This window comes from Fukomys damarensis, unplaced genomic scaffold (genome assembly GCF_012274545.1).
Source record: "Fukomys damarensis isolate Sample0158 unplaced genomic scaffold, DMR_v1.0_HiC HiC_scaffold_24, whole genome shotgun sequence".
NCBI classification, from domain to species: Eukaryota; Metazoa; Chordata; class Mammalia; order Rodentia; family Bathyergidae; genus Fukomys; species Fukomys damarensis.
In genome coordinates, this window is record NW_022900936.1 from 54,041,350 (window position 1) to 54,055,207 (window position 13,858).

A 13,858-nucleotide genomic window follows, 5' to 3' on the forward strand; every position below is an offset into this window, starting at 1 on the left:
TTTTTTGCATTTTATTTAGACCTGTTCTGTGAGCCAGTATGTGGTCTATCTTGAAGAATGATCCATGTGCAGCGGAAAAGAATATATATTGTGATTTTTGGGGTGCAATACTCTATAAACATCTGTTAAGTCCATGTGTTCCAAAGCTTGGTTTAGTTCTATTATTTCATTGTGGATTTTCTGCTGAGATGATCTGTCAATTTGTGATAGTGGGGTATTTAAATCCCCCACTACAATTGTATTAGTGCTTATTTGGTTTTTCATGTTACTTAATATTTGTTTTATATAGTTGGGGGCATTTGTATTTGGTGCATATATGTTTATGATTGTCAGCTCTTCCTCTTGAATTGTTCCCTTTACAAGGATGTAGTGTCCTTCTTTGTCTCTCTTAATGAGTTTTGGTTTGAAATTTACTTTATCTGAGAATAAGATTGCTACCCCTGCTTTTTTCTGGACTCCTGACGCATGGAGAATTGTTTTCCATCCTTTCACTTTCTGTCTATGGACTTCCTTTTGCACTGTGTTTCTTGTATGCAACATATTGTTGGATTTTGCTCTTTAATCCATTCTGCCAATCTGTTTCTCTTGATTGGTTAATTGAGGCCATTAACAGTCATTGATGGTTATAACTGATATATTTTGACTTATTCTTGTCACGTTATTGTCCTTTTGTTGACTTTTTTTTACTTTTTCTCCGATCTCCTTTTAGTTTCTTGCCTTGCCTATTTGATTTGGTCTGTTGGGCCTCATGTTATTGTGAACTCCGTTGTCCCCTCCTAGGATAGTGTTTAGAATTCCTTGCAGTGCTGGTTTGGTGTTCATGAAATTTTTCATGTGCTCTTTTGTTGTGGAAATATCTTATTTTCCATCTATTTTGAAAGAGAGTTTTGCAGGATACAAAAGTCTAGGTTGGAGATTCTTTTCTTTTAGGACTTGGAATACCTCACTCCAGGCTCTCCTTGACCTAAGGGTTTGTGTTGAAAAGTCTGCTGTGATTCTAATGGGCTTCCCTTTGCATGTGATTTGTTTGTTTTCTCTTACTGCTTGTAGTATTTTGTTTTTCTGTTGGATTTCTGGAATCTTGATTATTATATGTCTAGGTGTAGAATTTTTTTGATTGTGGCTCGTTGGGGTTCTATATGCCTCACTTACCTGTATGTCTAATTCTTCCCTTCTGTTTGGGAAGTTTTCTGTCATTAATTCTGTGAAGAGCTTTTTTATATCATTTGTGTTTTCTCCTGTTTTTTCATGAATTCCTATCAGTCTTATGTTATTTTTCTTTGTATCGTCTAGGAGTTGTTGGATTGATTTCTCATGATCCCTTACTGTTTTTAATAGACCTCTTTTTTCACGGTCACTGACTGCTATCCTATCTTCTATATCTGAAATTCTATCTTCGCAATCTTTTATTCTGTTTCGTACACTTTCAATAGAGTTTTTAATCTCCTGGATATCTGTTTGAATCTGTTTTATGGATTCCATTTCTTTCCTCTGTTGGGCATTCATTGTTTCCATGTCTTTCTTATGCTGAGTCTTCATGGCTTCTATCACAGTCTTGAGCTCATCTATTTTTTTCTCAGTTTCTGCTCTAGAGTCTCGAATCATGACTTCTATTTTGCTCATCATCTCTCTGGCTAGCTGGGAAATTATTTCTGATTTGAATTTTTCTAGAGCCTGATTGATCAATTTTGTTACCTCCTGTGCTATGGGTCCAGGGAGTCCTGTTGGTTCACTATCAGACTTTTCATCCTCATTTGTCCTACTATTTGCTATTGGTGAACTGGATATTTGTTTTTGTGTCTTGCTTAAGTGTTTTCTCATTTTTATTTTTATTGTTGGGTTGTCCTTCTTTAATTTCTGGGTATTACTTAAATCTTCCTAATATAGTTGCGTTTTAGCTTTTGAGTTTCTAATGACTCATAGACATTCTCGTTTTCATAATATCAGAGAAAACAACTCTTTAAATCAATCACCACTCTTTGTCCCAATTGATACATTCAGCAGCCCAATAGGATCAGGCACAGCTTGCCAACTGACCACTTATGGTAGTCATTAATGTATCACCTTTAACTCATGTGAATTAGATTAATTTCAAGAAGCAGCTCATAGTATGTTTGCAGTGAATATTCTTTTCAATATGGCATCTTTACCATTTAGGATGGGGGGTTCGACTTAGAACAAGAGGATTAGATAAGTGAAAGAATTAGAGCAGGTTTGAAGTGAATCCAGAGGTTGTAGAATTACCTTACTATCTTTACAAAGCTATTAAGTTCAGGGGGGATAGAGAGAGTGCAGGAATAAGGACAGGAATATATCCCCTTAACAGTAACAGGCGCTTGCCTTCCCTTGAAGGTACAGAGCCATGAGTGAGGTAAAATGACTGGAGAAAAGAACATAAAGAGAAACCCGTCCTAAAAACAAAAAATAAAAAAAGAAGTCTGAGTTCTTCAGGAACTGGAATAAAAAGGGAGATGAGGGACACTATGGTGGAGCAAGAGACTGAGTTGGAGAGACAGGACAGAAAAAAGAAAGAAATTTTAGGGTGGAAAGAGGAAAAAAGAGACAAGAGAGAGGGAAAGAAAAAGAATTTGAAGGTCCTCTTTCAGGCTATCTCTGATCTCATATTATACCACATGCACAGTCATATGCGGAACCCAATCCCCTGGTTATAGCTAGCCAATGGCTGTTCCTCACGACTGAGACTGAACACAATCTACAAAGCCTAACTTTAGTTTCCTTACCCTCAGGGTTGAACTCCACTCCGTTCTATTACAGGTTTCCCCTGCCCTTTCTTTAAAGATGATCAAAGTTCGGAGCTCAGAAAACTACCCTTCATGGGAACCTATGCCTCTGCAGAGTTGGTCTAAGGACTGGCCCGATCAGGAGTTTTGAGAACGGGGGGGGGGGTCGTGTGGGTGTTTCAAGGGCGCCCGCGCGGCTACCTTCCTTCCTGGGTCTGTTGTCGCGCAGGCCGGGAGCTCACGCGCACGCCGCCGGGTGATCGCAGACAGGCAGGTAGGCAGGCAGCTGAAAAAAACCCCCTCTGGGGTCCTTGGGTCCTTCCTGGGTCTGTTGTCGCGCAGGCCGGGAGCTCACGCGCACGCCGCCGGGTGATCGCAGACAGGCAGGTAGGCAGGCAGCTGAAAAAAACCCCCTCTGGGGTCCTTGGGTCCTTCCTGGGTCTGTTGTCGCGCAGGCCGGGAGCTCACGCGCACGCCGCCGGGTGATCGCAGACAGGCAGGTAGGCAGGCAGCTGAAAAAAACCCCCTCTGGGGTCCTTGGGTCCTTCCTGGGTCTGTTGTCGCGCAGGCCGGGAGCTCACGCGCACGCCGCCGGGTGATCGCAGACAGGCAGGTAGGCAGGCAGCTGAAAAAAACCCCCTCTGGGGTCCTTGGGTCCTTCCTGGGTCTGTTGTCGCGCAGGCCGGGAGCTCACGCGCACGCCGCCGGGTGATCGCAGACAGGCAGGTAGGCAGGCAGCTGAAAAAAACCCCCTCTGGGGTCCTTGGGTCCTTCCTGGGTCTGTTGTCGCGCAGGCCGGGAGCTCACGCGCACGCCGCCGGGTGATCGCAGACAGGCAGGTAGGCAGGCAGCTGAAAAAAACCCCCTCTGGGGTCCTTGGGTCCTTCCTGGGTCTGTTGTCGCGCAGGCCGGGAGCTCACGCGCACGCCGCCGGGTGATCGCAGACAGGCAGGTAGGCAGGCAGCTGAAAAAAACCCCCTCTGGGGTCCTTGGGTCCTTCCTGGGTCTGTTGTCGCGCAGGCCGGGAGCTCACGCGCACGCCGCCGGGTGATCGCAGACAGGCAGGTAGGCAGGCAGCTGAAAAAAACCCCCTCTGGGGTCCTTGGGTCCTTCCTGGGTCTGTTGTCGCGCAGGCCGGGAGCTCACGCGCACGCCGCCGGGTGATCGCAGACAGGCAGGTAGGCAGGCAGCTGAAAAAAACCCCCTCTGGGGTCCTTGGGTCCTTCCTGGGTCTGTTGTCGCGCAGGCCGGGAGCTCACGCGCACGCCGCCGGGTGATCGCAGACAGGCAGGTAGGCAGGCAGCTGAAAAAAACCCCCTCTGGGGTCCTTGGGTCCTTCCTGGGTCTGTTGTCGCGCAGGCCGGGAGCTCACGCGCACGCCGCCGGGTGATCGCAGACAGGCAGGTAGGCAGGCAGCTGAAAAAAACCCCCTCTGGGGTCCTTGGGTCCTTCCTGGGTCTGTTGTCGCGCAGGCCGGGAGCTCACGCGCACGCCGCCGGGTGATCGCAGACAGGCAGGTAGGCAGGCAGCTGAAAAAAACCCCCTCTGGGGTCCTTGGGTCCTTCCTGGGTCTGTTGTCGCGCAGGCCGGGAGCTCACGCGCACGCCGCCGGGTGATCGCAGACAGGCAGGTAGGCAGGCAGCTGAAAAAAACCCCCTCTGGGTTCCTTGGGTCCTTCCTGGGTCTGTTGTCGCGCAGGCCGGGAGTTCACGCGCAGGCCGGGAGCTCACGCGCACGCCGCCGGGTGATCGCAGACAGGCAGGTCATCCCTTACTGTTTTTAAGAGACTTCTTTTTCACGGTCACTGACTGCGATCCTATCTTCTATATCTGAAATTCTATCTTCGCAATCTTTTATTCTATTGTGTACACTTTCAATAGAGTTTTTAATCTCCTGGATATCTGTTTGAATCTGTTTTATGGATTCCATTTCTTTCCTCTGTTGGGCATTCATTGTTTCCATTTCTTTCTTATGCTGAGTCTTCATGGCTTCTATCATGGTCTTGAGATCATCTATTTTTTTGTCAGTTTCTGCTCTAGAGTCTCAAATCATGACTTCCATTTTACTCATCATGTCCCTGGTTAACTGGGAAATTATTTCTGATTTAAATTTTTCTAGAGCCTGATTGATCAGTTTTGTTACCTCCTGTGCTATGGGTCCAGGTTGTCCTGTTGGTTCCCTATCAGACTTTTTATCCTCATTTGTCCTACTGTTTGCCATTGGTGAACTGGAAATCTGTGTTTGTGTCTTGCTTAAGTGTTTTCTCATTTTTGTTTTTATTTTTGGGTTGTCCTTTAATTTCTGGGTATTACTTAAATCTTCCTAATATAGTTGCGTTTTAGCTTTTGAGTTTCTAATGACTCATAGACATCCTCATTTTCATAATATCAGAGAAAACAACTCTTTAAATCACTCACAACCCTTTATCCGAATTGATACATTCAGCAGCCCAATAGGATCAGGCACAGCTTGTCAACTGACCACTTGTGGTAGTCATTAATGTATCACCTTTAACTCATGTGAATTAAATTAATTTCAAGAAGCAGCCCATAATATGTTTGCAGTGAATATGCTTTTCAATATGGCATCTTTACCATTTTGTGTGGCGGGTTAGACTTAGAATGAGAGGATTAGATAAATGAAGGAATTAGAGCAGGTTTAAAGTGAATCCAGAAGTTGTAGAATTACCTTACTATCTTTACAAAGCTATTAACTTCAGGGGGGATAGAGGGAGTTCAGGAATAAGGACAAGAATATATCCCCTTAGCAATAACAGGTGCTTGCCTTCCCTTGAAGGTACAGAGCCATGAGTGAGGTAAAATGCCTGGAGAAAAGAACATGAAGAAAAATCCCTCCTAAAAACAAAAAATAATAAAAGAAGAAGTCTGAGTTAGGGCAGGAGCTGGAATAAAAAGGGAGATGAGGGACACTATGGTGGAGCAAGAGACTGAGTTGGAGAGAGAGGACAGAAAAAAGAAAGAAATTTTAGGGTGGAATGAGGAAAAGAAAAAAGAGAGAAAAAAGAAAGAATTTGAAGGGCCTCTTTCAGACTGTCTCTGTTCTCATATTATATCACATGCACAGCCATATGGAGAACTGAATCTCCTGGTCTCAGCTAGCCAATGGCAGTTCCCCACGACTGAGACTGAACACAGTCTACAAGGCCTAACTTGAGTTTCCCTACCCTCAGGGTTGAAACCACTCAGTTCTATTACAGGTTTCCCCTGCCCTTTCTTTAAAGATGTTCAAAGTTGGGAGCTCAGAAAACTACCCTTCATGAGAACCTATGCCTCTGCAGAGTTTTTCTAAGGACTGGCCCAATCAGGAGGTTTGAGAACGGGGGGGGGATGTCGGGGTGTTTCAAGGGGGCCTGCACGGCTACCTTCCTTACTGGGTCTGTTGTCGTGCAGTCCGGGAAGTCACGCACCCATTGAGTGATCTCAGGCAGGCAGGCAGCTGAAGAGACCCCTCCGGGGTCTTTGGGTCCTTGCTGAGTCTGTTGTCGCACAGTCTGGGAGGTCGCGCACCTGCCGGGTGACAGCATACCTTTTTAAACCTTGTAGATTTGGAAATATTTCATGAGGGAAAACGTCAGGATTAACTTAACAGGTTCTTCTGCTTTCCAACCACATGAAACCTATAGACAGATTGGTACGTGTACCAGAGTTCAAGTGTGCATTGATAATATCTAGAGCCAGCATATTCAAGCTCGCTGAACATAAGCACTCTGAACTCACACAGCTCTGTGTTCCTATTTGCTCCTATAGCAAACTTTTGCACTATGCTTTAACTTTCTAAATGCTTAAAGAATAATCTCTGTTTAGAACCTTAGAGTTACCTTTTGAGAGCTTTACATATCATACTAGATCCAATCCATAGTTAGACCCTATCAACCATTTGAAAAGCCAAATTATCTAGCCTTTCAAGTTGAACAATAGACTGCATTATTGAATAAGTCTGCAACTTACAAGTTCCATTCTGGGAGAATGTTCCTAAGTTGGATTTGTCCATAAATCTGAGAAAGTGAGTCTTATATGCCTTTGACACAAATATACAGTAGAACCTCAGTTCACATATGTTATTGTTTGGAAAAAATTTGCTTCACAAACACAAGTGCCAAGATTTTGGTTTTGTTTGAAAACTGCATCAGGTGATGAACATGACCACAGCCGTCTTTTCTGCATGAACACAAATGTGGGCATCTTTTCCAGATTGTGGAACAAATTAAGTTCATGAATTCAGGCATCACTGTACAAAGTTAAAAAGTACACACGCACACACACACACACACACACACGCACACACACATGCAGATTCCTAACTGTCCTGTACTACTGTACACTATCACATTGTACAGTAAAAACACAGCACAGCTGTGCCAATGCCTGGCAAAACTGTGAGCTCCTTCTGCTATTTGTTTTCATCTGTGAATGTGTGTGATGCAAGGTCTGTTCATATCTGTGAAAGTTCACAATTGAGATGTTCCTAAGGTGGTGATTTACTGTGCCATAGATATTCATCTGTGTGGTCTTATACCCCCCTATTAAAAAAATTGTGTGGATGTGTTGAGTATTTTAATTGGAGAGTTTTATTTTTATTGTTGTTGTGTTGAGGATCAAATCCAGGTCTAATGCATGCTAAACTTGTTTTCTACCCTGAGCTACACTCCAGTAAGGACAATTTTAGTTCTCACTGATCAGGTAATTATAGAGAGAATCACCTTTGGTTATTTGGGATAATTCTGTAATGAAATAGTTCGGGAAAAGCTACCGGTCTGTCCCTTTCCATGTTATGGCAATTTAGTGGCATGCAGTGGTATTTACTTTAGGTCATTAGGCTAATGGAGATTTGCCAATGTCATCTTCACTTCTGTATTAGGCACTTTCCCATTACTGGAACAAAATACCTAACACCTGAAATTTAACAGAGGAGGGGTTTATTTTAGTTTTTAGGTGTGAAAATCTCAGTCCATAGTTGGGTCGCTAGCTCCAGGGCAGAAATGGCGTGGTGGAAGAGCATAGCAGAGGAAAAGTGCTTAAACCTTGGCAGTTAGGAAGTAGAGAAAGAAGAGAGGAGTTAGGGACAAGAGGCTACCCTCCCAGGTTATGTCCCCAGTGACTTGCCTCTTCCAATTAGTTCCCACCTCCTGACAGCACATTTAGCTGTTTTGGTTTTGCTTGCATGCTGCATCAGGCAATAAACATGACCTTTGCCATCTCCTATGAACATGTGTGGCCATATGTTCTCCTTTGAACATGTGGCCATTTTTTCCAGAGCCATGATATGAACTAAGTTCACAAACTGAGACATCTCTGTGCAATGTAAAGCATAAAAAAGCCTTCGGGTGGGGATTTAGCTCAGTGGCACCACCCCTGCCTCGCAGGGGCAAGGTCCTGAGTTTGGTTCCTGATACCAAAAAAAAACCCAAAAAACAAAAAAACAAAAACCCTAAAAAACCAAAAAACCCACACACAAGTCCCCAACTGTACTGTACTATGTACACTGTCACACTGTACAATAAGCACACAGCAGCACAACTGTGATAATTCCCAGCAAACCTGTGAGCTACTTCAATTTGTTCAGATGTATGAATGTGTGTAATACAAGGCCTGTTCATATATGTGAAAGCTTGCAACTCAGTGGCTTAGTCCACTTATCCACTGATGAGAATATTACCCCTGATACCATTACGTTACCAAAAGCCCTACTTGTGAATACATGAGATTTTTGGGAGATACTTAATCTCTAAAACATAAAAAACTTCTATATACATTTTCATGTTTTGGAGCTTTATACTATCTTACTTTCTGGTTGCTTGGACAAAATACTGAACACCCACCATTTAAAAAGAGGTTTATTTTGGCTTATGGTTTTTAGAGGTTCAGTTCATAGTAGGCTGGCAGCAAGGCAGAAAGGGAATGGTGAAAGGGTTTGGTGGAGGAAACCAGTTCATGTCATGGCAGTCAGGAAGTAGAGAGAGGAGGGAGGAGCTGGGGAAGGAGATATACCCTTTCCAGGTCACAGCCCCGGACCTCTCTTCTTTCTACCAGACACCAACGCCTAATGGTACATTCAGCTGCGAACTGTGCAGTGATGATCTACTGGTGAGCATAGTGCCTTAATGATCCAATCACCTTCTAAAAGCCCCATCTCTGAATACATGTCTTTTTTTTCCTATTACATTTATTGGTACATTTTAGGTATGCAGTACACTTATATTTGTCTTTTGAGACTTGTAGATCATAGGACATTGTAGATCTAAACCAAAACATTGTACTAATACCATGTTCACATTACCATTGAAAAGTTCACCTTAATGCTACAAATATCCACTAATATCACATTAGTAGGCTGACTATATTGTTTTTGTTTTGTTGTTTTTCTCATTGAGTTTATTGGTTTATTTTAGATATACAGTACAGTTACATGCATCATTGGGATCTTGTACCTTTACATGACAGGTGGTCTTGGTTCTCATTTTTTCCCCTTGTCCCTGCCCTTCCTTCACCCCCTCCTACCTTCCCTATTTACAAATACTTTATTTCCATTTTTTCATTTTCTCATGTTTTTTTTCTTTTCTCCTATTACCTTTCACCTACCCTTCCCACTTAGATGTTGAGATGGACTGAGTGTTCTTCTATCAGTTGAAGAAATCATTCCCTGATCAACTTTCTGACTTACTCTAATCTGTATAGTTTTTCTGATTTGTAGTGGCATAGCTGTTCACTATAAAACTTATTTCATCATCACCTAGGAATTCACTTTAGCTTTCCAGTGGTTATGCATTCCCCCATTTTTTTCTTCCTCTTTCTTGGCACATACCTTTATTTTAGTGAAGTTTACCATCATAAATTCCTGAGGGAGGCAGGTAAACTTGAAAAATTCTTAATTTCCAATGTGATGTTTACCTTCACAGTTAAATTGAGTCAGTTTGGGTATACATTTCTTGCTTCAGTATTTTGCAGTTATTACTATTCTGTAAATTTCCAGTAGTGGCTCTTGATATGTGATAATATTCCATTGTATGTAACTCGTTCATTTTTCAGTATCTTTTTCTCAGAGTTAAAATTTCACAATATACCTAGTGTGGGTATGTTTTTATCCATTATTACATGTCTTTTCAATCTGAAAAAAAGCATGTCTGGACATTTTCTTGAATAATTTTTGGTGGTTTTCTCTCTTTATTTTCTGTGTTCTTTCATTCTGTAATTTCTATTATTTAGTTTGGACCTGAGCTAGTTATTGTTTTTTTTTCTCTTTATTGTTTTGTTTTTATTTTTGAGAAATGTTCCCAACTTTAATATTCAGGGCTTCTGAGTTTTTCATTATTGTGATGATATGATTAATTTGTTAACTCTTTTTGTAAGAATGCTCCTTCCTAATCCTGTTACTTATATCTGTATGGATGCTGTGGCTTATTTGATCTCTTAAAGCATGTTAATAATTTTTACATTTTCTACTCTTTGTGGTATTAGTTCTTCTTTCTCCAAATTGTCTTTTGTCTTAGAGGGTTTCCTTAAATATCAGTAGTGTAGTGTGTGTTTGCTACTATCCTTTAAGAAAAAAGAATCTAAAGGGTCAGAAGATTAGAGAGTATGCCTGAGCCTACTGTACAGTGGGTTTGAATGTAAAGTGATAAGGGCTGGACAACTTTTCGCTGAACCTCTGATGTTAATATTTTCCAGATGCTTCCTCTTAACTAGTCATATTCTCCAAAGAAGACACTTTGAATCTCTTACTTGGAAGTAGAATGTCTAGTAACCCTAGAGTTCTGAAATCTAAGTAGGGAAAGTAAACTAAGTTCCAAGAATTCAGTAAGAATTTGGTACTTAATTCTCTTGGATTTGGCATAATATTTCTATCCTTAAATGTTTCTGGTGTTTACAGAAGCTCTTTCTTTGAACTTCTCTAATAGAAGTCTTTTGCTGGGGTAGAAAAGCGGATCTGGAGAACTGTTGCTCTAGGTAATCCTCCTAATCTTGGATTTCCCTCTTTATTAACATTTTCAATGCGAACTTGTGTCACCAATTTGTGAGACTCAAGAATTCTGTTAAGTAATGAAATTGATTTTGAGTATTCTAGTGAGTACTGTGTTAGGGTTCTCAGATAGTTCACAACATTTCTACTGACCCCATCTCTGTCCAAACTTTGCTGTGGTTACTTTCTGCTATTCCATCTTGTCCTATACCTTAAAGTCCGTATTTTAGTGGGGTTTGAGGAAAAAGCAAAAAATAGATTTATCTTCTTATATTTTTTTCTTTTCCCTTATTACTAATAAACTCAATGAGAGGAAAAAAAAAGAGGTTAATCTTCAATTTTCTATTCTGATAATAGATGTGTCAGTATTTATCCATCACCTATTTTCCTCTTATGTTGAATTTATTTCTTTTTGCGATCTTAAATTCTTGTTGTTTTATAAAAGGGGGTGCTATGCATGGAATGAGTGTTCCCCAAAGTCCTATGTAAAACCATGGTCCCCACAGGGTGGTACTATTGGGAGGTGTTAAGGACTTATAGGAAGTGGGCTTTATAGGAAATCCTTAGGTCATGGAAGGGATATCTTCAGAGGAGATTTTGGGCCTCATCTGTCTTTTATTTTTCTGCTTTTTGGCCCAGATGAAACTGGTTACTTCATGATGTGCTTCCACCATTGCTGTCCTGTGCCCCCATTAGAAGTCCAGGCTATTATTCTTCTGCCTAATTTTGGAGTCAGACCTGCAGCACTTGAGCTAAATAAATAATTTTTCTTTATTAAGTTACTTGCCACAGGTATTTCATTGTAGTAACACAAAACTGATTTATACAAGGAGCAGGAAAAGATAAATAGCTTACCCTGATGAGACTTGTACATGTGTCTAAATTCTTCGTAATATTATGAGTTCCCCAGTATATTCCAATGTGTGTTCAGACAAGCAACTCTTAGTATTTCATATTCATCCTTGAATGGCATATCCTGGAGTATGTCTGTGTGTCCACACATATCTCCTCATTTTAACGGTCAAACAAACTGAGTTTCCCTTGAGAAAACCCAGGCACTGGAACTTGAAAGTGTATTGTAAACTTTCACTTTGAGATGTGGGCTCCTCTTATATAATTGAAAATTGGTTTCTTCCCAAAATACCATGAGTTTAATTGAGGTACCAAGAGCTTTTATTGTGTTCTAACAGAGAGGTCTGGTTGTTCTCTCTGCTTTCCATGTGTGGAAGTGATGTGGGGAGCATTTTAAACAAATGCTGCTCCACCTCTGTGCAGTGTGGTGATGATCATTTGCTGAATCTGTCATGTGTGTCAGTGTCCATTAGGTATTAGGAAACCTCTTACAAAAGTTTTCTATTCAAAGGAAAAAATGTCTGAGGTGTTCGTCTTTAACCATGACTGACACTCTATGGTTTGATGTGAGATAATGTATAAAACAGGAACTTTTTTAAAGCAGAAAGTACTACATAATTCTTTTACTATTTTAAGTGGAATTTTGAAACATACTCTTTATCCATATTACTTTAAAGATTAAATTTGTAAAACTTTATTTAAGCTTAGAGTTCAATAGTTCTCTAAGAAAAGCCCATTTCTGAGATGTGTGATGGTCTGGGCTCCTATTGTTTTCTCCCTACATCTGACCGTGGATGAGAAAAAGCAGGAAGCAAATGCCTCCGCTTTCAAATTTTCCTTCATCTGCAATACAAATCCTTGGATGAAAAGAATGTAGTAGGCAAATTTTATCCCCAAGTACCAAGTAGTGAATCAAAGTGAAGTGTAAAAATTTAAGATTTTGCTACATTTATCCAAGCAGCATCCACTTTTATTTTATTTTCAAAATTTTAAAATTATAATTTTAATATAATACAAGTACATATTAATAAAGAAAATATAAACCCATCCTGTGAAAAATAATTTTTCGTAACACAAGTAATTAGGGAATAACAATAGTAAATATACTGTATATAGGCCAGGGATGTAGATCAGCAACACAACACCTGCCTGGGAAGCACAAGGCCCTAAGTTTGATCCCTGGTACAAACTAAACAAAACAAAACAAACAAACAAACAAAAAAACCCACTATGTATCATAATCTTCAAATAATATATTTTCATTGTTAATCTATCAACTAATTTCTTAGTAATACTATACCTTTTTGCATAAAACTTTTTTCATTACATTTTAGGTGTACAATACAGTTACATTCACCATTGGGAACTTGTATGTTTATATGATGAATCTTGGTTCTAACTTTTCCCCTGTTCCCCTGCCCTCCTGTCAACCCCTCCACCCTTCCCTATTTATGAAGACTTGGTTTCCATTTTTCTCTTTTCTCATATTTATTCCTTTCCCTTCCTTTGCTTCCCATACCCCTTGCACTTCCCCTACTCCTTTAGACCTTTCTATCCTATTTCACATTATCAGTTATGCATTTTGATCCTTATTTTCACTTTTAGTTTCTCATATCAGAGGAACTATTTGTTATTTTATCTTGTGTGTCCTATTTATTTCACATAAGACTATGACCTCAATGTGCATCCATTTAGCTATAAATGTCTCTAATTTCTTGTTCTTTTTGGCTGAGTAGTACTCCCTTTTATAAAAAAAAAATCTGTATCCAGTCTCCAGTTAAAGGGCATTTGAGCTGTTTTCAAGATTTAGCTATTATAAACTGTGCTGCTATAAACATGGGTGTGCATATATCACTGTGGTATGATTCTTTTAATTCTTTTGGAATTATACCCAGCAGAGGCATAGCTGGATCAAATGGGACCTCTAATCCCAGCTCTTTGAGGTATCTCCATATTGATTTCCATAGTGGTTGTACCAGTCAGCACTCCCACCAGCAATGGAGGAGGGTTCCTTTTTTTTTTTTTCAACAACCCCACCAGCATTTGTTATTGTTTGATTTCTTGATAGCAGCCATTCTTTCTGGAGTGAGGTGGAATCTCAGTGATGTTTTCATCTGCATCTCTTGAATGACCAGTGATGTGGAACATTTTTTCATATATTTATTTGCTGCTTTTTTTTTGGTACAGGGAATGGACCTTGGGACCTTGTGCTTATGAGGCAGGCAGCAGACCCACTAAGCCAAAACCCTGGTCATATATATTTGCTGCTTTTACTTGTTTGTCTGAGA